This window comes from Gopherus flavomarginatus, chromosome 8, assembly GCF_025201925.1.
Source record: "Gopherus flavomarginatus isolate rGopFla2 chromosome 8, rGopFla2.mat.asm, whole genome shotgun sequence".
In the NCBI taxonomy this organism is placed as follows: Eukaryota; Metazoa; Chordata; order Testudines; family Testudinidae; genus Gopherus; species Gopherus flavomarginatus.
Genome location: NC_066624.1, coordinates 51,747,227 through 51,772,977, shown reverse-complemented (window position 1 = coordinate 51,772,977; position 25,751 = coordinate 51,747,227). Strand labels below are relative to the sequence as shown.

Genomic DNA, 25,751 nt, shown 5'->3' with positions numbered 1-25,751 from the left:
CGAGTTCCCAGAGAGATGTGAGACTTAATTCTATGGAACCAGGTGCAGGACTTTGGCAGGGAGGCTCAGGCATGGGGGATTGAGGTGCAGTGGATGGACCGGCTGTCTAGATGCAGAGATTTAGTCACACTGAGGCACAGGAGGGAGGAGAAGGAGGAATCCTGCTGATGGTCAGTGGCTGTGCAGAAAAAAGGGTGTTGATTCCCCCATCCTAAATGGGCTGGTTGGCTTGACCCTCCTCCCCTCTGCAGAGCATGGTGGGGACTGCAGCTTACCCCTTGTGGGACAGGAGGGCACAGGTGCAGGGCGCTGGGCTCCGATGCACCTGGAAGGCAGATCCGGCGGGGCGGGGCGGGCGGGGCGGGGCAGGGCAGGGCCTGTGGTTTACGTTCTGCCTTGCCTGATGCTGGGCCATTGCACAATCCCCAGCCATGCCGCACAGCGCACCACAAGAGGCAGGATGGCAAACAGATGATCCAGCACAAAGGGGGAGAGGAAATGTGGTTGGTGGGAGGAAAGGCCTTGGGTTGCACTGAGGGAGTGCAGAGCAGGGATGACACCCCAGAAACCTGCAGCAAAGGGATGGATAGAAGAGGCAGCGAGCCTAAAAGGGGAGTGGGGTCTAATGGTCACATTAGGTGGGGGTTGGGCTCTAAATCTGGCTCTGCGAGTAGAGGTGGGTCTAGAGGTGAGAGCAAGGGTACTGGGAGCCAGGACTCCTGGGTCCCATTGTGGCGGCTGTTTTTTCCTGGGTCTCCCTCCCTAGAGGTCCCAGCCCAGCCCCCTAGTTGAATCTGACTGGGGGAGGGGGTTGCCCTGCCACTCCAGATTCGTGATTCGAACCCCTCCCCCCACGGGCTCTGACATCACAGAATCTCCCCCCAAGTCAGAAAGTAGGAGCCCCTCCCCGCATGCAGAGGAAGCTAGTGAGATTCTAGGGGGTCTCTGACAGAGATGACGGCACCCACCAGACACCCACTCATGGTTGCAAGGAGACCCTCCTGCACAGCCCCATGCTACAAGGGACCGGGGGCACCCAGCCAGGGTCAGGAGGTATGCTCCCCCTGAGCCCCTCCCCCATCACTCCAGGATCAGAGCATCTTCCTAAATCACAGGGTAATTCTCCTCCCAGGCTCGTGCAAGGGTAGGAAGCACCACCAGCCCCATTTCCCAGATGGGAGAACTGAGGCCCAGAGAGGCCGAGTGATGTGCGCAAGGACACCCAGGAAGTCTGTGGCAGAGCAAAACATGTTTCTGCCTCCCCCCTCCCAGGTCTGGCCTGCTCCTGGGTCACTGGATGGTGCAGGGGCGGGGCCTTGGGGCAAGGGGCAGTGCAAGGGGGGTCCTCAGGGGAAGGGGCAGTGCATGGGCGGGTTCTCGGGAGAAGGAGCAGTGGGAGGGCGGGGTCTCAGGTGAATGGGTGGTGCAGGGGGAAGTCTCAGGGCAATGTGAGGGCAGGGTCTCAGGTGAATGGGTGGTGCAGGGGCGTGGTCCCAGGAGAAGGAGCAGTGGGAGGGCAGGGTCTCGGGGCAAAGGGGAAGCATGTGGGCGGGGTCTCGGGCAAAGGGGTGATGTAGGGATGGTGATTCAGGGGAATGGGTGGTGAAGGGGCGGGGACTTGAGGGAAGGGGCCATACAGGGGCTGGGACTAGGGGAAGGGGCAGTGCAGGGGCGAGGTCTCGGGGGAAGGGCAATGCATGGATGAGGTCTCAGGGAAAGGGTCGGGGACTGGGGGTAGGGGTGGTGTAAGGGCAGGGCCTCGGGGGAAGGGGCGATGCGGGAGCAGGTATTAGAGGTGAGGGAACAGGCGGCACAGGGTCAAGGCCTTGGAGGAATGTGGAACAGGGTCTCAGGGCGAATGGGTGGTGCAGGGGCAGGGTTTCAGGGCAATGCGAGCACAGGGTCTCAGTGAATGAGTGATGTAGGGGTGGGGTCTCAGGGGGAAGGGGCAGTGCAGGGGGGAGTCTCAGGGCAATGTGAGGGTGGGGTTCCAGGTGAATGGGCGTGCAGGGGCAGGGTCTCAGGGCAATGTGAGGGCGGGGCCCGGGGGGGAATGGGTGGTGTAGGGGCGGGGTCTCGGGGTGAAAGGGAAGCTGAAGGGCAGGAACTCTGGAGAAGGGGGAATGTGAGGGCGGGGGTGGGTCCTTGGGGAAAGGGCGCAGGGGAGGGGTGTATTGGGGAGGGGCAATGCAGGAGTGTGGATTTGGGGGAAGGGGCAGAGTGAGGGTGGGGTATTGGGGAAAAGGGGCAATGCGAAGGCGGAGCCTTGGAGGAAGGGGCAGGGCTTTGGGGAGTGGGGCAGGGATTAGGGGGAACAGGTGATGTGAGGCCAGGATGTCGGGGGTAGGGGCAGTGTGGGGGCAGGACCCCAGGAGGAGGGGGGCCGGGGCAGGGCTTTGGGGGGAGGGCGGAGCTCGGGGAATGAGGAGGATTAATTCAGTTCAGTGGCAGGTCTGTTTGCGGGTGACACTGGTACTGCAGGGGGGGTTAAAGCCGGGCTCACCCGAGGGAGGAGGATGGGGCTGGATGTCCGGGCACAGCGGGAGTTCGGGGAGTGACAAGTAAGCGGTTACAAGGCTCATCGGACACACCCAGAAACCAGCTCACACCCAGACGGGGGGTTAAAGCCCCAGCGAACAAGGGGCGCTGGGAACATCCCCGCGGTGCAGACAAATGTATCAGGTCACCGGACAGAGACAGACCCGGCACTGAGCTGCTCCTCGCCCCCCCTCCGCGCTCTCTCCCCGCAGCCCCGATCAGCTGCTTTGTGCGGGCGGGGGGCGAGGTGTGAAAGGGGCGAAGCGGCGCAGCACGTTCCAACGCGGAGCAGTTTAATACTCTGCACCTGGGGGGGCGGGGCCGGGGCTCTCTGGGGGGCGGGGCGGGGATGAGGAGTTGTGGTGGGGGAGGAGGTGTCAGGTTGACCCAGAGACCCCCCCTTACCTGGGCTCGAGAGGACAGAGGCGACCCGGGGCAGGCTGGGAGTTGTAGTTCCTGGCTAGCTTCAGAGCGGAAGTGACAAAAGGTTGCTCAGGCAACGCGCCCCCTCCCGGCGCACACTGGGAAGCGTAGTTCTCTCCCTCTCACACGTGGCCTCTATTGGAGGAGGGGCTGTAGCTCTCAGTTAGCCGCGCCCCTCCCCGCTCCCTGATTGGCGGAGAGAGCCCGGGACAGAGACTCGGTGGGTGGGGTGAGCAGGGCCGGCTTTAGGGAGGGCGGGGCCCAATTCGAACAGTTTCAATGGGGCCCGGGCAGGGAAGACAAAAAAAAACACCGGGTAAAAAACCATGTGGGGCTTGTGCTCAGCGGGCGGCGCTCCGAGTCTTCGGCGGGGTCCTGCACTCGCTCCAGAGCTTCCGCGGCACTGAAGGACCTGCTGCCGCAGACCCAGAGCAAGCGAAGGACCCGCCGCAGAAGTGCTGCCGAAGACTCGGAGCACCACCAGGTGAGTCAAAATTAAAAAGGCGCCTCTAGCTAGGGAAGAGATTCTCTCTGGGCGCGGGGCCTGAATTGGTGGAATTGGTGGATTGGTCTAAAGCCAGCCCTGGGGGTGAGGCCCTGGTTCCCTCACCCCGAGGCTTCGCTGCCCGGCCCCGCCATGGGGGCAGCCGGCAGGCGGGGCCGGGCTGGGCCGACGAGCACTGAGGCGGGACGGGGAGTGGCGACTCCACACGGCCACCCAGTTCCAGGCGCTAGGCCCAGCCCCTGCCGCGTTCCTGCCCAGGGAGCATCCCCGGGCCCGTGGGAGCCGGGCTGCGGGGGGCACAGGGCAGAGGCAGCGCGGAGTGAAAGGGCTTCACACACACCCCAGCTGGGCCTGGGGGGCAGGGAGGGGGGGGCGCTAAGCTGCCTGGGAGCAGCCCCACAAGCAGCAGCCTGGGACTGCGGGGCCTTCAACCTCCCCCAACCTGCCCCCCAGTGTCCCCCTCGTCTGCTGTGACTCTCCTGCCAGCACCGCCCTCTCCTCTCCTTCTGTACGGCCCCAGCAGCCCATTCAAGCCCCCCAACCTGCCCCCCAGTATCCCCCATCTGTTGTGACCCTCTTGCCAGCCCCACCCACATCTGTGGGTACCCCTCAGCCCCCAGCATCCCCTCCCCCATCGTGTACACTCTACCTGGCCTCTCCCTTCGCCCCCGACCTCCTCCTCCCCCTCCGTCCTCAGCACCCCGACACTGACCTCCTCCTCTCGCCCCACCCCCGACATCCTCCTTCCCGTTCTCAGCACCCCGCCACCCCTTCCTCCTCCTCCCCCCCACCCGGTCCTCAGTCCCCCACCCCTAATTGCCTCCAACCCATTTCTCATTGCTGGAACCCACTTTCCCATCCCCCCACTCCCTCAGTCCATCCCCAGGGTGTGAGGTTCCTCATCTTCAATCTCTGCTACACCCAAACCTGCCAGGTTCCCCTTTTCAACCACTGTGGGGTCGTCCAACCCGCCGACACCCATCCACTCTGGGCTCTCTAAATCCCACATTCCCACAATGCACGTTGGTAACCCCACCCTCCTCTATCCCTAATCCCCCTATTCCCTTCCCTGGGGTCCTCCTGGACACTCCAACCCACAGTCAGGCCCCCACATACGTCCCAGTCACTCATTCACATGCTGTGCTAGTTCTTCAGGGACCCCCACAGCCCACCAAACTTCTCCATCCATGAGCCCCATGGACCTGTGGCCAGGAAGCCCCCACTTTGGCTGAGCTGAGTGTGGGTGTTAATCTTTTCTTGTCTTGTGTGTGCTGTGCTCACAAAGGCTTTTTGCTCCCTCGGGGTGAGGTGTGGTTTTGGCCGAAGATGAGGTGTTTTGGTAGCCCTGTGGATGCTGTGTGGTGTCTGGAATGGGGCGTGTGTGTTCCCAACATTCCCCTTCCCCTCTGCCTGCAGAGCTGAGGACGGACAGGTCTGAGGAGCAGAGCAGGAGCTCTGGGAAGGAGAAGAGTAATATGAAGATGGAGTCTAAGATGAGGCCAGGTGAATTCTGTGGAGGGAGACATGCTGGACAGCGCCAAGGATTGGTGAGACAACCAGGTGTGAGCCCTGGGCTCAGATTTCTAATTGTAGCTGTGATGACAGAATGGGAGGAGGGTTGAAGCCGAAGCCCTGGGGTGCGGGAGTAGCGAGAACAGGAGCCTCACCACCATTGCTTTTTCTTTTCCTCTTGTGTTGTGTTTCATAGCAAGGGAAAAGAAGTGGGGGAGACGGAGTCCAGCCCTGAGGTGAGATGGAAAGTGATCGAGAGCAGTGACAGCGTGAATCCTGTTGATGCCAGGCAAGAGCTGCCCAACTGGAACAAGAGTAACCATCTCTGTCGGTGAGATATGTATCTGGTTTGGGAAGGGCTCTGGTCACAGCCGTCCTGGCTCCAGGCAGGGACTTCCCATTATCTGGGTGTGGGCTTCCGGACTATCTGTGGCTTCAAGGGAGATGATGTAGCCATTTGTGAGGGCTGATCATCTCTCTTGCGAGGAGTGGTGTGGGCTCCCTAGCAGAAAGTTGGATCCATGAGGGTGACTCCCTGTTCTGAATTTCTTTCTTTCTCCTAGGTTTCTCTCTCTGTGTTGGCCAACTTTCACTCAAACTCTCTCTGTCTCTCCTTTCATGGACACCTGTCATGTTCAGTTGCCTGCATTCTCTTTCTCTGCTCCCCCTCCCCCAGTCCCCTATGGACTCCGCTGGGTCTATCTGCCCATGGGCAGGGTCTCTGCCATACTGGGAAGGATGTGTCCTGCCTGCCAGGATAAGGGGGTTGCTCCTCCCACCCCCTATCTTCAGGGAGACCTCATTGCTGTAACTGGGTCACAGCGTGAGTGACCATTCACATCTTTGGGGCTGTGAGGTCTGAGACTGAGAAGGGTGGGCTCGTGGTCATGGCTTTGGGCAGAGGAGAAGTGGGGCTGGGATAAGAGATGACCCTTATCACCAGCTAGCTCCATTACTGCATCACCCAAAAGTCTTGCTCAGGGTCCAGTATGCCTCCTTGTGCTGGGCACTGCAGGGACAATCAGAGGGACAGCAGGATGCATGAGGAAATAGATGAGTGTGTGAGGCAGATGGGTGAAGGAGTGTGTGTGACATACATTGGGGACGGATGAGGGGTTGAGGGTTGGGCGGATAGCGGGACAGATGGAGAGCTGCAGGGACGGATGATGATGTCACAGGCTGGACTTGTGATGGGTTCAGCTCTTGGCCGCTGGCTCTGTCATCTCCTGCCCCCATCTGCCTGTCTGACTCTGCCCCTGTCTCTCGCAGGCAGCACTCAGCAGAGTCCGGCCCTGTTGTTACACTCGTGCCTACATCCAGCGCACACCTGTGCGTAATGTGCTCCTGGAGAGCTCAGGCAGGGAGAAGCGTGTGGCTCACGGCTGCTGAACCAGCTACTCCAAAGACTGCCGCAGATCTCCCCCTCCTTGGGCAGCAAGACCCTGGCCGGGGGGTTTACTGTCCCTCCTCATTGCCAAAGCAGCCTCCTCAGCGCAGAAAGCAAGGTCACCTGCATCTGCCCAGCCTCTAGCTGGAGCTGCTCCAGCCCCCAATTGTTGATATCCAGCCTGGCTGGAATTGGTGTGATGTCCTAGCGGAGTCTGTTCTTTCTCTCTGGTAGATTCTGATTTTCCCCACTGCAGTTAGTTGCTCTTTCTCTGCTTCCCCATAGCCCCTCCCCAGTGATAGTGACCCCTGCTGGCCAGGCACGGGAGTGTCCTGTAGGTGCCTTCTTGTAGGAGCAGTGATGCCAGGCATGTATCCCCCCTAGCATTGCTGCAGTGACCCCTGGTGGCAACTGAGGTCAGTTACCTATGTGACCCCACCACTGCCATTGTGCCTGTGAGCGCTGGTGGGTAAGTGAGTCAGGGCCCTGTATGTATATCAGCCATTGGGGCAGGGCCCTCTGCATATCCCATTCTCATCTCGGTGACTCGTGTTGCCCAGGTGAGGCAGTCCCCTGTGTGTATTTACTCCCCCCAACCCCTGCATTGGACCTGTGACCACTGGTAGCCAAAGGAGTCAGTGCCCAAGGTGTATTCTTCACCTTCCCCAAGGTGGCAGGGTGCCTGGGTGGCTGTGTCAGGCAGTGCCCTGGGTATCTTCCAACCCCTTTGTGGTAGTGAGCCCTGCTTCTGGTGTGTATCACTCCCCCACTAGGGATGTGCACTGGTGGCCAAGCATGGCAGTGCCCTGTGTGTAGCCCCCTCTGTCCCCCCCCAGGGTGACCAGATAGAAAGTGTGAAGAATTGGGACAGGGTGGAGGATAATAGGCACCTACATAAGAAAAAGCCCCAAATATCAGGACTGTCCTTATAAAATCGGGACCTCTGGTCACCCTATCCCCTCTACCCCTGTGCCAGGTATGGCAGTCACTGATCTCTGGCATCCCTGTGGGGTAATACCCTCTGTATAGCCCCCAATTGGGGCAGTGACCCCTGCTGGTCAGGTGGGGCAGTGCTGTCTGTGTGTGTGTGTGTCCCCTATATAGGTAGTGACCCTAAGTGGCTAAGTGAGGCAGTGGCCTTTGATTTCCTCTTCTCTCCCCAGCCCCCTCTCTCTCTGGGGTAGGGCCCCCAGCTGGGGCACTACTCAATGTGTATCTCTACTAATTGGAGCAGTGACCTCCCCGTGGTGCCCTGTTGTAGCAGTGCCCTATTGGTATCTTCCTCCCCCTCTCCCCTCACCATTGTGGTAGTGGCCACTTCAGGCAGTGGCCCGTTTATCATCTCCTCCCCACCAGCACCATTGCAGCAGTGCCACCTGGTGGCCATGTGCGGCAGTGCCCTGCGTGTATCCCCCTCAACCATTGCTGCAGTGACCCCAGGTGCCCAGTTTGAGTAGTAGCCTGTGTGTACCTCACCTCTTGGGGCAGTAACGTGTGGGGTCAGCTAAGACAGTGCACAGTCTGTGACGTCTGGTGGCCACGTAGGGCAGTGGCCTGTATGTACCATCTCCTCTGGAGCAGTGACCACTGGTGTCTTGGTGCTAAGATGCAGCCACCTCTGGGTTACATGGTGGGACTGTTTACAGGACAGTGGGGACAGCCCCCCCATTCCAGGAAGATGGAGAATGTCTGGTGTTGGGGGCAGAGTGTTCCACCTTCTATTGAACTGTGATGCTCTGAGCACCTTTCCCCTGCCTGAAGAAGACCCTGTGTGACTCCAAAGCTGGTCCAGTAACAGGTATCACCTCACCTGCCTTGTCTCCCTGATATTCTGGAAACTGTCCAACTTCCCCTTCACTGTTGGTCTTCAAACCTCCTCCAAGCAACCCCCCACCAATCCCTTAAGATGCCAAACCTCCCCTGGAGCCCAACTGGGGGTGGGGCACCCCACCTGAAAACCCTACGGCACCATGGGAGTGGTAGTGTCCACTGCCTCCATCTCCCACCAGCCAGGATGGGACCCACAGCACCATGGGAGTGGTCGTGTCTCCTGCTTCCATTTCCTGACAGCTGCTGCCAGGCCCGGCCCAGACTTCCCATTTCTGGTGCAAGTCTGGAAGCAGACGCTGCAATGAGGCGGTGCCGGAAAGGGTGGTGCTGTTGTCAGGAGAAAGCAGGAGTAGATGGGTCTGTGCTACTGCGGGGAGGTGCTGCCCTTGCTGTGAAAGGGCCCCGCTATTAGAGGAGATGTTATCTCCCTGCACTGCCATGCTCTGCACCAGCCTGTCACGGGAGCAGGGCTGGCTCCAGGCACCAGCGTAGCAAGCAGGTGCCTGGAGCAGCCAATTCAAAGGGACGGCCCGTCTGGTATCAGGGCAGCATGTCTGAGTCTTTAGCGGAAATTCGGCGGTGGGTCCCCCATTCCCTGTCTTAGTCCTTGAGCTGCTGCCAAATGTCTACCAAAGAGGAAGGGAGGGAGGACTCGCCGCCAAACTGCCGCAGAAGAAGCAGTGTGGTTGAGCTGCCGTCGAAGAGCCACAGCTTTTTTTTTTTCCTCCTCCTGGTTGGGGCGGCAGAAAAGCTGGAGCTGGCCCTGCACAGGAGGAGTAGGCTCCAGTCTGCGGAGCTGCAGCAGGGAACCCTGCAGCCCAACACCTGTCAGGCACCCCCGTTCTCCATGCCCCTAATCCCTGCTGCCCCCCCCATCAGCTATAGAACAGGAGGCAACTTAACTTCCGCTCACTGTTCCCTTTATAGAAGCACAGTCAAAACTCTCACAGGCTGGGCAGCAAGGAGCTGATGCCGTTGTGTTCACCCCAGTGGATATTTCAGCCCTTAGTATAGAGGTTTGTTCTTTAAACATAGGGTCAGTCTCCTGTGGGGTTGGGTCACAGGAGAGCCCCGTGACCCTTCCTGTGCTTCTAACCCTGCACTGTTCACCCTGCATCCTCCCCGATGCCCCTAACCCTGTGCCCCCCTCTGGCACCCCTAACCTTGTGCTCCTCCCTGCACTCCCTCTAGCACCCCTAACCCCTACATCCCCAACCTCTGGCATCCCTAACCCTGCATCCCCTCCAGCACCCCTACGTCCCTCACCCCTAACCCTGTGTCCCCTCCTGCACCCTAAACCTGTGATCTCTGTCACCCCTACACCCCAACCCTGAACCTCCCTCCTGCACCCCTTACCCTGCCCCCCTAACCTCTGAACCCCTAACCCCTGTGGCCCCCTCCTGCCCCCCAACTCCTGCCCCCCCGGCACCCAACCCCTGAACCCCTAACCCTGTGCCCCCCCTCCGGTGCCCCTAACCCCTGCCCCCCTAACCCCTGCATCCTCTTACATCCATAATCTCTGCACTGTGCCCCCTTTTCCCCTAACCCCTGCACCCCCTCTTGTGCCCACTTGGGGAAACTGACCTGGATGCACGGAGTAGCTGACATTGCTGCTTGCTCTCCCCGACGCCCCTGAACACTACTCCTCCGCCCACCACGAGGGGGCTGTGAGAGGGGACCAAGGAGCGACATCGGGGCTCCCTGCTTCCAGGTCACCTTCCCCATCTGGGCTTCTGCTCTCTGTCCTCCTCTTATGCAGCCCAGGTGGGGAAGGTGACCTGGATGCAGGAAGCCCTGATGTCGCTCCTTGCTCCCCACTCAAAACCCCCTAGGGGGACATGGAAGAACACTGGGGGGACCAGTATCCGCTCATCACCGCTCTCTCCCCCTTCTCTTCCCCTCCTTCCCTCCATGTTCCTATTCTGGCAGGGAGAAATCTGGACACCACCCCAAGCAGCACTCCCCTGCCAGCCGGGAGCAGTTTCTGACTTTACACCAGCAGCACACACCTCACTGCTACCGTACAGCACTGCCCTTGACTATGGTATTCCTAGGTAATTCGCTGGTGGCACCCACCCCTAAGGCTGGCCCTGGCTATGGGCTTCAGAGGGAGTGACCAGACCAGGCGGCCATGGAGAGATCCAGCCCCTGTTTTCCCCTCCCAGCTTCTAGCAATCAGAGGCCAGGGACATGCTTCCATGCTGATGACAGGTACTGCTCGACAATGATCCAAAGTACATTCATATTCCTTATCTGAGTTAGATGCCACCAACCAAAGATTGATTTTCCTGTCTAGTGGTTCAGGTTCTGTAGTGTCTGCATCAGAGTGTTGCTCTTTGAGGATTTCTGGCAACATGTTTTACACCTCGTCCCTCTTTGATTTTGGAAGGCTCTTCAGATTCTTAAACCTTGGGTCGAGCGCTGTAGCTGTCTCTAGAAATCTCATGTTATACCTTCTTTGCGTTTTGTCAAATTTGCAGTGAAAGTGTTCTTAAAGTGAACAACATGTGCTGGGTCATCATCCAAGACTGCCATAAAACGAAATATATGACAGAATGCGGATAGAACCATGGAGCAGGAGACATACAGTTCTTCATCAAGGTCTTCAGTCACAAATTAACGCATTATTTTTTTCATGAGCGTTATCAGCATGGAAGCATGTCCTCTGGAATGGTGGTTGAAGTATGAAGGCATATGGATATTAGCATATCTGGCATGTTAATACCTTGCAACACTGGCTACAAAAGTGCTGTGAGAAAGCCTGTTCTCACTTTTAGGTGACGTATATAAGACATGGGCAGCATTATCTCCAGTAAATGTAAACAAACTTGTTTGTCTTAGCGACTGGCTGAACAAGAAGTAGGACTGACTGGACTCTAAAGTTTTACATTGTTTTCTTTCTGAGTGCACTTATGCAACAAAAAAAAATCTACACATGCAACTTGCACTTTAATGATAAAGAGTACAGTACTTTATATTTTACAATGTAAATATTTGTAATAAAACTATTTATAGTGAGCACTGTACACTTCATATTCTATGTTGTAATTGAAATCAATATATTTGAAAATGTAGAAAAACATCAAAAATAAATTTCAATTGGACTATTGTTTAACAGTGCGATTAAAACTGAGATTAATCATGATTTGTTTTAAGTTAATTGCGTAAATTAACTGCGATCAATTGACAGCCCTAGATTTGAATTTTTCTGTCACATACAGGACCGTCTAGAACATCTGTGTGCAGGGAAAGATCCTGGGGGGAGTTGTGCTGTGAAATTATTTCCTGTTCTGACATGTCCCCAATTGTCCTTTTTGCCCTAACACGCTGCAGCGCAACATCAATGTTTTGCTCCAGATCATTCCGTCCTTCCAGGGGCCAGGGAAGGGAAATGGCTGCAGTGGAGCCAGTTGAGGTAGGGATTATCAGGGAGTTGCTGGCGGTTTCCCTTTGCGAGGAGAAAGGGCAGTAAATACATAGGGGATGGGAACTTCCAGGAAGGTTGGTCTTTGTGGGCGAGGGCAGGAAATTGGTTTGAGCATTGGCCTGCTAAACCTAGGGTTATAAGTTCAATCCTTGAGGGGGCCATTTGGGGATTGGTCCTGCTTTGAGTAAGGGGTTGGACTAGATGATCTCCTGAGGTCCCTTCCAACCCTAATAATAATCTACGATTCTATGAAAAAAAAAAATCCCCAGGGTGGGGGACAGGGTGTGACAAACCTGCTGGGATTTGTTTACTGTGAGGCTCCAGCATTTCTCAAATGTGGCCACCAGGGGCTTGTATTGCGGCTACAGCCTCCTGGACTATAATTGAGGGGGAGTTGGGGGCAGCAAAGCAGTGGCTCTTCCCCACGGGCTGCCTGCAGGGGCTGGTCCCTACCCCCTTCCTGAGTCATAAACACTGTAGGAGCAGGCAACCAGTGGGAGTTCCCCACCTTCCCACCTGCGGTGGGGCTTGGGCTTCAGGCTTCTGCTCTGGGATGGTGGGCGGCAGGCTCAGTCAAGATACATGGAACTTAGGCTGGGTGGGGCAAAGTCTATGTAACTCATGCAGTTATTGATATACATGTGACCTCGAATATTACCAATCTGTGTCTCCCCCCAAACCCCCCCAACCAATCATCTCCCAAACAGACCCTCAGTCCGGAAAGCATTCGTCCCTCATGTTGTTGAAAAGACTCACAGCAAACAGAAGAATCCCAGCTTTTAAAACAATCCTCCAGCAAGACAAAGAAACTCACATCTGTAAACTTAGAAAACACTCCCAAGAAATTTTAACAATATGTTGTCATGAAGAAACCAAAGTGCTAAAGAGGCCTGATTTTTCAACTACTTTAAAAAAATCTTCTCAAATCAGCAGCTTTAGAGTGAATCTCTTTCTGCCTTTCTAACCAGACAATTCTCCGCAAAAGGAGTGGTACTGGTCCTGGAGACACTGCAATACCAGGTCAATGCATGGGGTGGATAGAAGAAGCTCCTTTTCCATCCCCTTGTTTCAAAAATCAATTGAATATACAGTCTTCAAATAAAGAACCTATCATATTAAACTGATAAGAACAGATATAACTTAGATAATATTTTTACTTCAAGGTCCCAGCGACACAGACAAGGTTTTCATCTTGAGGCTAGAAGACCAAAAACATCAAGACACTGGATTGTCGCACTGGAAAAGTCAAAAGACTACTCTACTCACGCTGGATCTTAGCTCACAGAGAGCCGAGCAGCGATGCTGAGTTTCGGATGCTAGGCAGCCTCTCTTTCCCCACTGCTTTCTACTTCAGCAGGAGGAGCTCCCAGACACTAACCAAACACCGTTCACGAGGCTTTGATAACTAGGTAACTGCAGACTGAAAGGAGATGGTGAAACGGGGAGCAGCTTTTCCAGAGGAAACGCAGGGCCCCAGGCTGCGGTGACAGGGCGGCAGCCCAACCCCCAGCTCCCCAGGGTCTCACCCACATCCCAAGCAGTCAACTTCAGACAGTCCCCAACTTTCCCCAGCTCCAGCCCCCAAAGCTTCCGCAAGGCCAGATCTGAACATGGAGCCCCCCAAACATCCCCAACCCCCAGCCATGACCTCCCCAGCACACCCCAAACTCCCAGCAGCCCCCCAGTCTGCCCCCGGCCCTGACCTCCCCGCACACCCCAAACTCCCAGCTCCCAGCAGCCCCACAGTCCCCCCCAGCCCTGACCCCCCAAACTCCCAGCTGCCCCACAGTCCCCCTCCCCAGCCGCTCCCCCTCCAGCCTGGCTCTGACACCCCCGAGCCCCCCCGGCTCTCCCTCCCCTCGCTCCCGGGCCCAGCCTGGGCTCCGAGCTCTGCAGCCGAGCTGCGCTCCGGGCCCCTCCTGCAGCTCCCGGCCCAGCCGCTCCCGGGCTCCGTCGCCCCGGCCCCGCAGGAGAGGCTGCTCTGCCCCACCCCGGCCACTCGCCCCCGGGCAGCCCCGCTCCGGCTGCGGGGAGCTTGGGGACCCCCCCGGGCAGGGTGCAAACCAGGCAGCCGGGCCCAGCCCCTCCCGGCAGGAGCGTGTCCGCCCCACGCGTGTCCCCGCCCCCCGGGCCCTGCCCCCGGCCCCACCGCGCTGCCCCGCGGGCTGCAGGGCTGAAGCAGCCTCCGCGCTGCGCTCCCGGCCCCGGCCCGGCTGCCGCACACAGGGGCGGGGGAGAGGCAGGAAGGGGCGGCTCCTCCCCGGGCCTGGCCTTGCCCCCGCCCCCGGGCCCCTCGCAGGGGGGGTTGAATCATGTGGGGAAGCGGGGACCCCCCCCTCAGCCCAGAGGGGGCAGGAGAGGGGCTGGGGCTCCCCAGGAGAAAAGCAGGGGCAGGGGCTGGTGCTGCTGAACCATCAGCCCAAGGAGCTCCCGGCTGAGAATGCAGCGAGCACGTGTCAGTTCAGCGCTGGAGATGGGGCACAGCGCGTGTCAATCACCTGCCTCTAAAGCGTCTAAATCCCCTGGGCACAGCTCGCCAGGGCACAGCTAGGGAGCTGCACTGGGAATATATCCTGTAGGAAACCCCCTCCCCCAACAGCAGAGTGAACTCAGAGCTTGATGGATCGAAACCATCCTCTGTTAGCTTGGGTTTTATTACAGCCCTGGCAATAATCCAGCTGCCTGCATGTGTTCTGCACAGAAAAGAAGAACAAATTCTCACCCTGTTCACCCTTCCACGGTGATTAAAGGAAGAACTAAAGTCCCAGCAGAGCCCTGCCCCACAGAGTCCCCTCCTGGAAGGCGAGAGATGTGCAGGGACTAGGGCTCCACCTCAGGGTTGCCAGGTTTATAGAACTTTTGGTAATACCCAGAACGGGTCCAAGTCCTTGCCCTCCCCCCCCCCCCCGCCTAAGGTCTGGGAGGGAGTTTGGGTACATGAGGTGCAGGTTCTGGGATGGGCAGGGGAGGCAGTGGTAGGCTCTGGGAGGGAATTTGGGTGCATGAGGTGCAGGCTTTGGGCTGGGGCAGGGGTTTGGGGGGCAAGGGGGCACTGACAGGCTCTGGGAGGGAGTTTGGGTGCAGGAGGGGGTACAAGCTCTGGGAGGGAATTTAGGTGCATGAGGTGCAGGCTCTGGGCTGGAGCAGAGGGTTGGGGTACAAGAGAGGCAGGGGGCAGACCCTGGAAGGGAGTTCGGGTGCGTGCAGGGTCTGGGCTGGGACAACCCCCTAAACCTGCTTTTAGCAATCAGAATAATTTAGTGTCACTTTATTTTTGCCTGCCCCAGTACAAAAGAAGAGGCTTTTGTGCGTTTCCTGACTCAGAGTATGAAAATGGAGGTTTGTCAGTCTGCAATGCTGTGAATCATTGTCGAGCGGAACCCATTGTTGGCATTGGTAGTGTAGACACAGCCTCAGCCTCGGTGCTGGTGGGGGGAAGTATTGTCTCTAGAGTCACCCAGGGGTGGTGTGGGATTGTCCCAGGTTACTGGGTGGGGGCTCGAGCGGGTTCTGTGTTGTGTTGTTAAAAAAGATCCCCAAGATGTTGAACCCTGGGCCATGTTGCTGCCGACTCCAACTGGCAAAAGGGTCACAGAAAGATGCAGGGGGAGGGGAGGAGCACCAATTAATTTATGCAATTATTCAGTGAGGCAGAGGCCTGGCAGGAAGGAACTACCTGTGCAAGCACCCTTGGCAGAGAGGAGGATCTGGGATGTCCTCGGCACTGGCGATACAGCCCAGGGATGGGGCAGTAAATGGAGCGGGGAAGATTTGTGAGCTGGGAACTCCTCTCCCTGGGTATTTCTTCTGCAGGCCTGTTTCAGTGTCTCTCTTTGCTCTTTCCCTGTGTAACACAGTGGTTGTCAAACTTTTTGAACTGGTGACCCCTTGCACAAAGCAAGGTGCCGAGTGCGACCCCCCCATCAATTCAAAACACGTTTTTTCATATTTAACGTTATTTAAAATGCTTAATTTATAACCCAATTCTTTAAAATGAGTTTAACTTTTCTCACCACTTTTAAATTCAGCCTAGAACACACTTTGATTGAATTATTGTTATAAGCAGAAAAGGGTTTTTAAAATAGTTACTGTTCAGTCCTGGGGGTGTGAAGACATTTGTCAATATCACTTTTCACAGCAGACTTTGCTCCATTGCCACCCTCACTTCTGCTGCCTGCAGAGCTGGGTGGTTTGTGACCCCCCACATAATAATCTCACCCCCCCCCACGAGGGGCTATAACCCCAGTCTGAGAACTCCTGGGCTGCCCCCTTCCCACTCTGGCTGGGACACTTGACCCCTGTCCCATTCCCAGGGGACACGTGCTCTCCTGGAGCTGGATCGGCTGCTCCTGAGGGGAGCCAGAGCCGGGGAGGGGGGAGAGATGTCAGTGGGGCCAGCAGCGCTGGGAGCCACAGACACAGGAGGGCAGAGATGGGCTGAGGAGGGGCTACTTGAGAAGAGTCACTTCCCTGCCCGCCCCCAGTGCTCCCCCCCCGCTCCCCCCATCCCCTGGGGCCTGCCTTAATTCAGACAGTCCCTTTCCAGTCATATCCCCAGCACATCAGTGGGCATAGCTGGTCTCAGGGGAGGGGCAGAGAGGTGCAAGCGGTGGGCTGGGCTGGGCTGGGCAGGTGCAGAGAGCTGTGGGTGGTGGGCAGTACCGGTCTCAGGAGGGGAAGAGAGGTGCGAGTACTAGGCAGAGCAGGTCTCAGGTGAGGGCCAGAGAGACGTGGGTGGCAGGCAGGATGGGTGCACAGGAGGGGCAGAGAGGTGTGGGTGGTGAGCAGGACAGGGGACAAAGAGGTGTGGGTGGTGGGCAGAGCAGGTGTCAGGGGAGGGGCAGAGAGGTGTGGGTGGCAGGCACAATGGGTGTCATGGGAAGGGCAGAGAGGTGCGAGTAGTGGACAGTGCAGGCTCAGGGGAGGGTCAGAGAGGCATGAGTGGCAGGCAGGATGGGTGTAACAGGAGGGGCAGAGAGGTGTGGGTGGTGGACAGGACAGGGGACAAAGAGGTGTGGATAGTGGGTGCAGGGCCGTCCTTAGGATTTATGGGGCCCTAGGCAGTATTATTAAACTGGTGCCCCTATGCCGGATGCCAGCCCAAGCTCACAGCCTGGTGGGGGAGGGGGAGGAGGGACTTGACAGCAAAGGATAATGAGATGCCCAGCCTGCCTCATGGTGGCGGAGAGTCACAGTTCCCCGCAGAGACTTCCATGCACTCACCCTCTTGCAGAATGGACATGAAGAAAGTACCTAATTAAAAGCACTAAAATTTGGGAATAAAAAATGTCAGTCACAGGTTTTTTGATATGCCCTGAAGTTTGTCAGAGATTTATTTGCAAAAACTTCATAGTAAGAGTGAGTCAGCTGTCCTGCTGAATACAACATTACATATAATGGAATACATGATGCAGCTCTTCTCTGTTTTACATTTTCTTCATCAGTATTTCTAAGTTGAATTTATATTTTAAATGTACTCAAATCTTAAGCCAGCATTCCAGATTACTACATATTTAACTCACTGAAACAAAGACATTCTTTTAAATTAATCAGAGAGATTTAGTGTGTTCATAACAATGTTCATTGCTTTTAGAAAAAGGGAACAGTAATTTACTTTGTGTGATCTCCATAACAAGAGACATGGTTATGAAATTTCACCAACTTTAAAAAAATATGTTTCCAACGATTTTAGGTATAACAAGGATTTTGTCTTACTAAGGTACTGATTTTGCTGGAGGGTTCTTTTAAAACTAGTTTGTCAGATAGTCAGAAGTAAAGAAAGGGAACTCTTTGTCCAGCTATCTGGAAGGGAAGGACTGTTGTCCCTTTAAGGGCTCTCTTCAGTGGGGAGTGGGGGGAGAGGTGGTGAAGGGATGGACAGAAAGGACAGGAAGACTTGGAAGCACTTTTTTTTTTAACTATAGTAATTAAAATGTGTATTTTAGATAAGGGAGGTCTTTTGAAGGATTTATTTAAAAAACTATGTGTGAAGATCCACACATTTAAGGCTAAAGATGATTGTGCATCTAAAACTCTATGCAAGCATTTTTTAGAAATGTGATTTTATAATCTTCACCAGCTCACTAATGAAATATTTTTAAAGCAAATTTTAAACTAAGGTCTTGTAGACTGACATGTTCTGTGTCAATATTACATTAATGCACAACTGTTTTTGTCAGTAAAGTCAGAAACTGACAGTATAAAAATTTATTTGGGCATAAGCTTTCGTAGACATCTGATGAAATGGGTTCTAGTCCACAAAAGCTTATGCCCAAATAATTTGTTAGTCCTTGAGGTGACACAAGGACTCATCCTTGTTTTTGCTGATACAGACTTAGGGCTTGTCTACATCACAAAGTTGCAGCGCTGGTGAGGGGGTTACAGCACTGCAACTTAGGAGGTGTACACATCTGCAGGGCATCACCAGTGCTGCAACTCCCTGTTTGCAGCGCTGGCCGTACTCCCGTTTTGTCTCGGGTGTAGAGGATCCAGCGCTGGTGATCCAGCGCTGGTAATCAAGTGTAGACACTTACCAGCGTTTTTCTTGACCTCCGTGGAATAAGCAGGTATCCCAGCATACCTGAGGAAGCCTCTCTGGTAATCAAGCAGGTCTCCTTCCCCGCGGTTTGCTCCGGTGTTCTCCGAATCCCCCCCCAAGCGGGTCTCCTTCCCCGCGGTTTGCAGGGGGGTTCGGGGAACGCGAGAGCAAACCACGGGGAAAGAGACCTGCTTGCACGGGGGTTCGGGGAACGCGAGAGCACACCGCAGGGAAGGAGACCTGCTTGCACGGAGGGGGTTCGGGGAACGCGAGAGCAAACCGCGGGGAAGGAGACCTGCTTGCACGGGGGTTCGGAGAACGCGAGAGCAAACCGCGGGGAAGGAGACCTGCTTGCACGGGGGTTCGGGGAACGCGAGAGCACACCGCGGGGAAGGAGACCTGCTTGTGGGGAGGGGGTTTGGGGAATGCGAGAGCACACCGCGGGGAAGGAGACCTGCTTGCGGGGAGGGGGTTCGGGGAACGCGAGAGCAAACCGCGGGGAAGGAGACCTGCTTGCACGGGGGTTCGGGGAACGCGAGAGCAAACCGTGGGGAAGGAGATCTGCTTGCAGGGGGGTTCGGGGAACACTGGAGCAAACCGGGGAAGGAGACCTGCTTCCCCGCGGTTTGCTCTCGCGTTCCCCGACCCCCCCTTGAAGCCGCCCAACAGCGCTGCAGTGTGGCCACATCTAACACCACTTGCAGCGCTGGTTGCTGTAAGTGTGGCCACTCTGCAGCGCTGGCCCTATAGAGCTGTACTAATACAGCTGTAACAACCAGCGCTGCAAAATTGTAGATGTAGACGTACCCTAACAGGACTACCACTCTGAAACCTGTCAGTATATACCTTGGGGTTGGCAAATACCTGTTAAATGGCTTTATTACCCCTTGAATGTCTCTTTAACAGTTTCAATGTTGTGCTAATAGGTCTGGCAGGCTGGAGGTTTTTTCACTTTTAACTACTAGATTCCCTCTCAAGGAAGACTCACCAGACTAGAGCAGCCATCTGTGAGAGCCTGCAGGAAGGGTCAAAACAGGGATAGGAAAACAAGAGGGTGGACACTAAGACCCAGTGGTGCCCCAAATTTTCAGGTGCCCTACGCAGCTGCCTATGTTGCCTATGCCTAAGGACGGCCCTGGGTGGGTGGAGCAGGTCTCAGGGGAGGGGCAAAGAGGTGTGAGTGGTGGGCAGGACAGGGGACAAAGAGGTGCCGGTGGTGGGCAGACTTTGGGGCAGAGGGTGTAGAGGCAAGAGCAGCAGGCAAGGAGGCCTCAGGGGAGGAGAGGAGCAAGCAAGAGGCAGACTAGCTTCTAGGGAGCTTCCAGCGCTCACGTCCAGCCTCCCCACATGCAAGAGTCATGGGCCACCTCTCTGGGTCTTCACTAACCAAGCGCCTCCCCAAGCTGTGTTGCTGGGAGAATCCCTCCTGTTCACACAGTGCTATCTGCATCAGGATTAAGTTGATATAACTGCATTGCTCGGGGGGGGGGGGGTGTGTGTGTGAATTTTTTACACCCCTGTGTAATGTAGTTACACCCACCAAGTAGACCTGTCCAAAGAATCACTCACACAAACCTTGGGAGTAAAACGTCACCTGCTCCTCTGCTTTACAGAATCCAAACACAAGCAAAGCTTGTCTGGCCCCTGTAGGGGTTGGCAGACAGTCAGGTGTGGGCAGATAGGCTGCTTTAAATAACAGCAGGCACCATGGGTTAGCTGGTTAACGCACCTGCTTAGTAAACAGGAGATCTTGAGTTCAACTCACAGTGGTGCCTTGTTGACTGGTTGTTGGGGCACCTGCTATTGGCTACTGTCAGAAGACAAGATTCAGAACTAGATGGGCCTTTGGTCTAGCCCAGTGTGGTTTTTCTCATTGTTTAAATAACTCTCACAGGCACTGGTAATAGAGCTACTGAAAGTTTGGGAATAAGGAGCAGGTAGGTCAGTGATCCAGTCCCCACACAGATGACCCCCTCCCTCTGGGACAGGGGCAGGTCTGAGCTCTCACCCAAATGCTCATTGTGGCTGCCAGAATCTGTGAGCAGCTTGTTTAGTTTACGCCAAAGGTTGAGTCCTGCTTTGTGCATCGTGTGTGAGAATGAAAATCCTAAATTGCCTTTTGAAATAATGAATGCAGCAGGACGTGTTATTGTCCCAGCCCCAAAGCAGACAGACCAATGGAGAAATGCCGTCAAGTCCAAGGTAATACTCCACTGCCGTTTTACCTTTTTTGCTCGCTAAACTCCTTCTTATCTGCCCCGCCCAGGCTGTCCTCTGCCTCAGCTGCTGCTCCCGGCCTGCTCTAGAGTCAAACATGCAGGGCCCCCAGGGCAACAGAGGCTGGGACATGGTAGCAGCCTGGGTTGGGCTGGGAAGATGCTGGGAGTTCTCGTTCCCTGAGAACTGGTCCGGCTCCCTTCTCAAGAGCAAACAAATCAATTCCATGTCCCCTCCCCAGAAAAATCAGCCTAGAGCCAAGGGCAGCAGGGGACGATTCCCTCTAGTTCCCACCGAGGCAGGAGAGAATCCAGGGTGTTTCTAGCAGAGCTTATGGAACTGACGTGGGGAAACCAGCCTTTAATAACAGGCAGTTCCAGTTTAAGCTAAGTGTTTTTAACAACTTCTACAACATAAAAAAACCTTTCAATCATAGTGTCTCCATCCATAAAATTGTTTCAGCCTTATAGGTTCCTAAGAGCACAACTAAACATCTCTTCAAATCCAAGGGAGTGGAGATCAGTCAGTGTTCAGAGTCATCCCACATAAAAGAACCATGTTGTGGTACATACTGGCCCTATCATGTATCCATTGCCTCTCCCTCCTCTCTGTTAAAAGTTTTAGTATTTTGCACAGAAACTTTCTTCCCTCAGGAGAGACCTGGGAACCAGGGCTGCCAGCCAGCCAAACACCTTTAAGAGGAGGTGTAATCTGTCAAAAAGTGATCTCCCTCCTTCAGTTCAGTGATACCCTGAAATGTTACTTATCAGGGCAGAGCCGGAGGATTGAAATCAGCTACAACAATCGCCTGTGTAGCTAACAAGAATGAACACAAACACTCCCTTGTATCTGAAGAGATGTTTAGTTTTACCCTTGGTAAGCTACAAGACTAAAGGGAAAGGCGGTGGTGCTAGATATAAAGAGTGAAACACGAGACAATCATCATAGTTATGCCCATAGTGACTGCAAATTATTTCTAAATTCTTATTATCATCGGTGTATTATTTTCTCTGGAGTCTAGTCATTGACTATATCCTGACTAAGAAATTTGGATCTTGATAAAATAATCGACTACCCCGGTTAAGGCAATGGACTTGATAACCACTCAGTTCAAGTGCTAACAACAGTGGCTGCCTTTTAGCCATACATTTTAATCAGGGCAATAATTTGATACGAACTCCTGTAAAATCATTTCCCAGCTGAGTCCTTCACCCACATTCGTTAAGGCATTGGGCCACCATGTGAACATTTCATTTCCCTCCTCAGTTTCACACAGAGACACAATTTCCTTTGCACAGATTCATGAACAGCAAAGCCTCCCTGTGTCTCTTGTCTGAGCCAGGGCATTCAATTCCAGTGAACCCTTCTCTCCTGCAATGGCAATGGTGAGACAGAGGGGACTTGGCCACCTTCACCTCTTGACAGTGAGATATTGGCTCAGTTTTTTCTTTACACTGCTGTTGTCAGTCCATGAAAAATCAGGGATGGAATGCAAGGCTTAATTCATGCATCAACCCCCTGAAACATTTCACTGCCCCAGAGAAATCCTGCCCCCAGCCATTGGAATAATATGGTGGAGATTCGAATAGGAAAGGGACTGTCTGAATTGTCAGTGTGGGGAATAAACAACTGTCATGGTAGAAACCCCGACTCTGAAACTTAGCATCCAAAAGATGGGGTACCAGCATGAATTCCTCTAAGCTTAATTACCAGCTTAGAACTTGTAATGCTGCCACCAACCAGGAATTCCAGTGCCTGGTACACTCTGGTCCCCCCAAAACCTTGCCCGGGGACCCCCAAGACCCAGACCCTCTGGATCTTAACACAAGGAAAGTAAACCCTTTCCCTCTGTTGCGTCTCCCAGCCTTCCCCTCCCTGGGTTACCCTGGAAGATCACTGTGATTCAAACTCCTTGAATCTTAAAACAGAGAGGAAAATTCACCTTCCCCCCTCCTTCTCTCTCCCCCTCCCAGACTCTCCCTGAGAGAGAAAGTAATCCTAACACAGAGAGAAAGTTAACCTTTCTCTCCCCCTTCCTTCCTTTCTCCCCACCAATTCCCTGGTGGATCCAGACCCCGTCCTCTGAATAAAAAAAAATAATCAGGTTCTTAAACAAGAAAAGCTTTTAATTAAAGAAAGAAAAATTCTTTGTAAATCTCAGTAAAAATTATCTTTGTAAATTTAAGATGGAATATGTTACAGGGTCTCTCAGCTATAGACGCTGGGAATACCCTCCCAGCCTAAGTATACAAGTACAAATTAAAATCCTTTCAGCAAAATACAAATTTGAACTTCTTCCAGCCAAATACACATTTGCAAATAAAGAAAACAAACATAAGCCTAACTCGCCTTATCTACCTAGTACTCACTATTCTGGACATATAAGAGACTGTATCAGAGAGATTGGAGAGAAACCTGGTTGCACGTCTGGTCACTTTCAGAACCCAGAGAGAACAAGAACCAAACACTAACAGCACACACAAAACTTCCCTCCCTCAAGATTTGAAAGTATCCTGTCCCCTGATTGGTCCTCTGGTCAGGTGACAGCCAGGCTCACTGAGCTTGTTAACCTTTTACAGGCAAAAGAGATATGAAGTACTTCTGTTCTATTAACCCTTAACTATCTGTTTATGACAACAACAATCTACAGCAATGTCATTAGCCACAAACACACTCTCATCGTGCTCCAGCTGGAAAGGAAATGGGTGGGAACTCTTGCTTTTCACCATGTACACACTTACACTAATGCACAGCTGTGAGTGCACTGGGGGAGTTGGTCTGAGCCATTTGAAGTGACAGGTCTGTGAGAAGAGAATCATTGTGTAGTGAAGCAGCTGTACATTGAGTAGTTGTGACTGAGTGCTTAAGGTGATGGGCTAAAAAGCTCTTGGGGTCTCCCTGTGCAGGTTCAAATCCTGCAGGATGCATTAGTGTGTTGTCAGTGCTGTTGTCTTAGTGCCTGAGGAGGATCTGGTCTCACTCTGAGGCTGTTTACACTTAAAGTACTGCTATAGCACTGTGGAGAAGACAGTTGCTACAATGAAGAGAGGAGTTTTCTAACCCTCTAATAGCTATGTTGACAAAACAATCTTTACTTTCACTTAGCACTATCTAACCATGGGCTTAGATCAGCTTAATTATACTGGTTCTGGGGTTTTTCACACCCTGAAAGACGTACTTGTTAGAGGGTTTATCCAATCACCCTCCCATTCCCTGGTCCTTCTCGCGTGACCAGAGAGCAGCAATACACGAAGTTCAAAGGTGCAAACAATTCAATGTTTATTGGCGTAAACTTCCAGCAAGCAATGATTCCAATTTCCTTCCTCAGTGTCCCCCTTCCCAGCTCTGACACCGCAAAGCCTTGCCTGTGTCCCTGTTCCCATTCCCTGTTCCTATTCCCCCCCCTTAGCAAAACATAATTCCAATTCACCTACCCCTACCGCTACCCCCATTCCCATTCCCATTCCCCCCTTACTTCCTGATTGACTGCAGACTATAGGGTAAAACTGGAGTTCTGCTTAGCTCTACCTTAACCAATCATTTTATTGAAATGTAACTAACCAATCCTAACATACTGTAACATGATTATCTAACCAATTATACCCCACCACCTTAATTGGTTTACATCCAACAATTTAATTATACAGCAGACAGAAACGGTTACAGAACCAGACAGAGATTATACAGACAACAATAGGAAGAAGGGGACTACAGTGACAGAACAACAAAGAAATGAGGATTTCACACCCCAACTGTTGGTAAGTGAGTTGTCCCCAGACAGGATGCTATCATGGTAGAGGTTGTGGGTGCTGGTTGCTTAACTGTCTGGCCCCCAGGGCAGGATTTTGAGGTTCACCATTACTCTCTCAGAATGCCAGCACCCATCTTTTGTTCACTTAAAACGTGAGCAGGGAGATTACAGCACCATAGAACTCATGAAGCTCCAGGAAATGTGTAACTTTAGATCTGAGTGAGTGTGTCTAAAAATCAGCTGTGCTGTAGAAGGTCTCCAGGAGTTGAAAGAGATGTGCCATCTCGATCTCCCTAAAGAGTTCATCAACTATTAATGAAAACTAGGGTTGACAAGTCATATTCTTTGTAGTATCAGGATGGTGGACTGGTCTAAAGTGCTAGTTATGAGACTCTTTTTTTCTAATCTCTTGGGTGTTCTGGTCTCTGCATGGAGACGTGGTTTCACATCCCACTCCTGATATTACCATTAATTCTATCCGCAGAAAATGGCCTCACTTCAATCTCCTTTGGAACAATAGAACACCATTTGCTTAGCTTTTCTATTCCAGTAGTTGTGAGAGAAGCTTCAAACCAGGAGGAAACAGTGCCTGTTCTCTCGACCCATCAATTTTTTGTCTTCCTTCATTCCAAGCCATTTTCTCAAATACATCCATATTTCCCACACTTTAATGAAACGGGTTATCACTTAATTGCCACACAACTGTACTTATGAAGTGAAGTGAAACACAACATTTTTTGGATATTCTTGCAGAAGAGTTTTGCTTTCTGACCTGGAATTGAACAGGGGCTACCCGTGGGGGGACAATTCTACTCCATTTTCTTGACTCATCCGAAAAACATAAGTTCTTGGTGCCCTTTGTTTCCCTGTTCTTCAAACACCTGTCAGGGATGGCCTAGGGAGACTTTGTCCTGACTCTCAGGGTCTCTCCCTGCCCTACCTTTCTATATGATTCTGTTGTGGGTTTGTGCTGTGACATTGTTCCACGCTGAGCTGTTTTGCACAGTGTCACTTTGCACTCTGACGCATTGTTTCATGTTGTATGGTTTTTGAACTGGCTTGTGTTGCGTTGGTTTGAGCTGAGCTCTTTTGCAGGGCGTCATTTTGCCCTATGGGGCGTTCATTTTCATGGTGCTGAATTGTCGGGCTTTGCACTCCTACGTATTGTCACTTTATGCTGTGGAATGTCATTTCACGCTGAATTGTTAGATGTTAGATTGGAGTGTTTCCACTTTTGTTGTTGTTGATATTATATTGCGATGGCATAGAATTATAGAGCTGCACGGCTGCAAAGGACCTGGAGAGGTCATGAAATCCAGCCCTCTCTGCTGAAGCAGGGCCAAGCAGAGACGATGCATTGAGGGCCATGTGGGGTCAAGTGCCCACAGCAGTTGGCCCAGGCAGGGAGCAGAAGGAGAGAACCAGAGCCAGAGCAGGTTGTCTATGGGACCAAGTATATGTACAGTATCCTTGACAGAGGTTTGTTCAACCTGTTCTTAAAAATCTCTGAGGACAGTGACTCCACAGACACCCTTGGGAGCCTATACCAGAGCTTAACTACACTCAGAGTTAGAAAGCTGTTCCCAATATCTACGTGAATCTCCCTGGCTGCAGATTAAGCCC

General features: G+C 53.6%; 1 long non-coding RNA gene, 1 other non-coding gene and 1 pseudogene across 2 annotated transcripts in view; 1 reads left to right on the top strand and 2 right to left on the bottom strand.

Moving 5' to 3' along the window:
• Positions 1 to 25,751, bottom strand: part of LOC127057005 (zinc finger protein 420-like) — a 482,458-nt pseudogene that overhangs the window by 386,992 nt on the left and 69,715 nt on the right.
• Positions 1 to 25,751, top strand: part of LOC127057104 (uncharacterized) — a 185,510-nt gene that overhangs the window by 136,014 nt on the left and 23,745 nt on the right. Inside the window, exons 2-3 of the long non-coding RNA XR_007776011.1 lie at positions 4,798 to 5,026; positions 5,175 to 5,309. This is a non-coding gene — a long non-coding RNA (uncharacterized LOC127057104). The remainder of the gene's footprint in view (positions 1 to 4,797; positions 5,027 to 5,174; positions 5,310 to 25,751) is intronic.
• Positions 12,606 to 12,789, bottom strand: LOC127057352 (U2 spliceosomal RNA). The gene has a single exon (XR_007776081.1). It is a non-coding gene; the product is annotated as a U2 spliceosomal RNA (small nuclear RNA).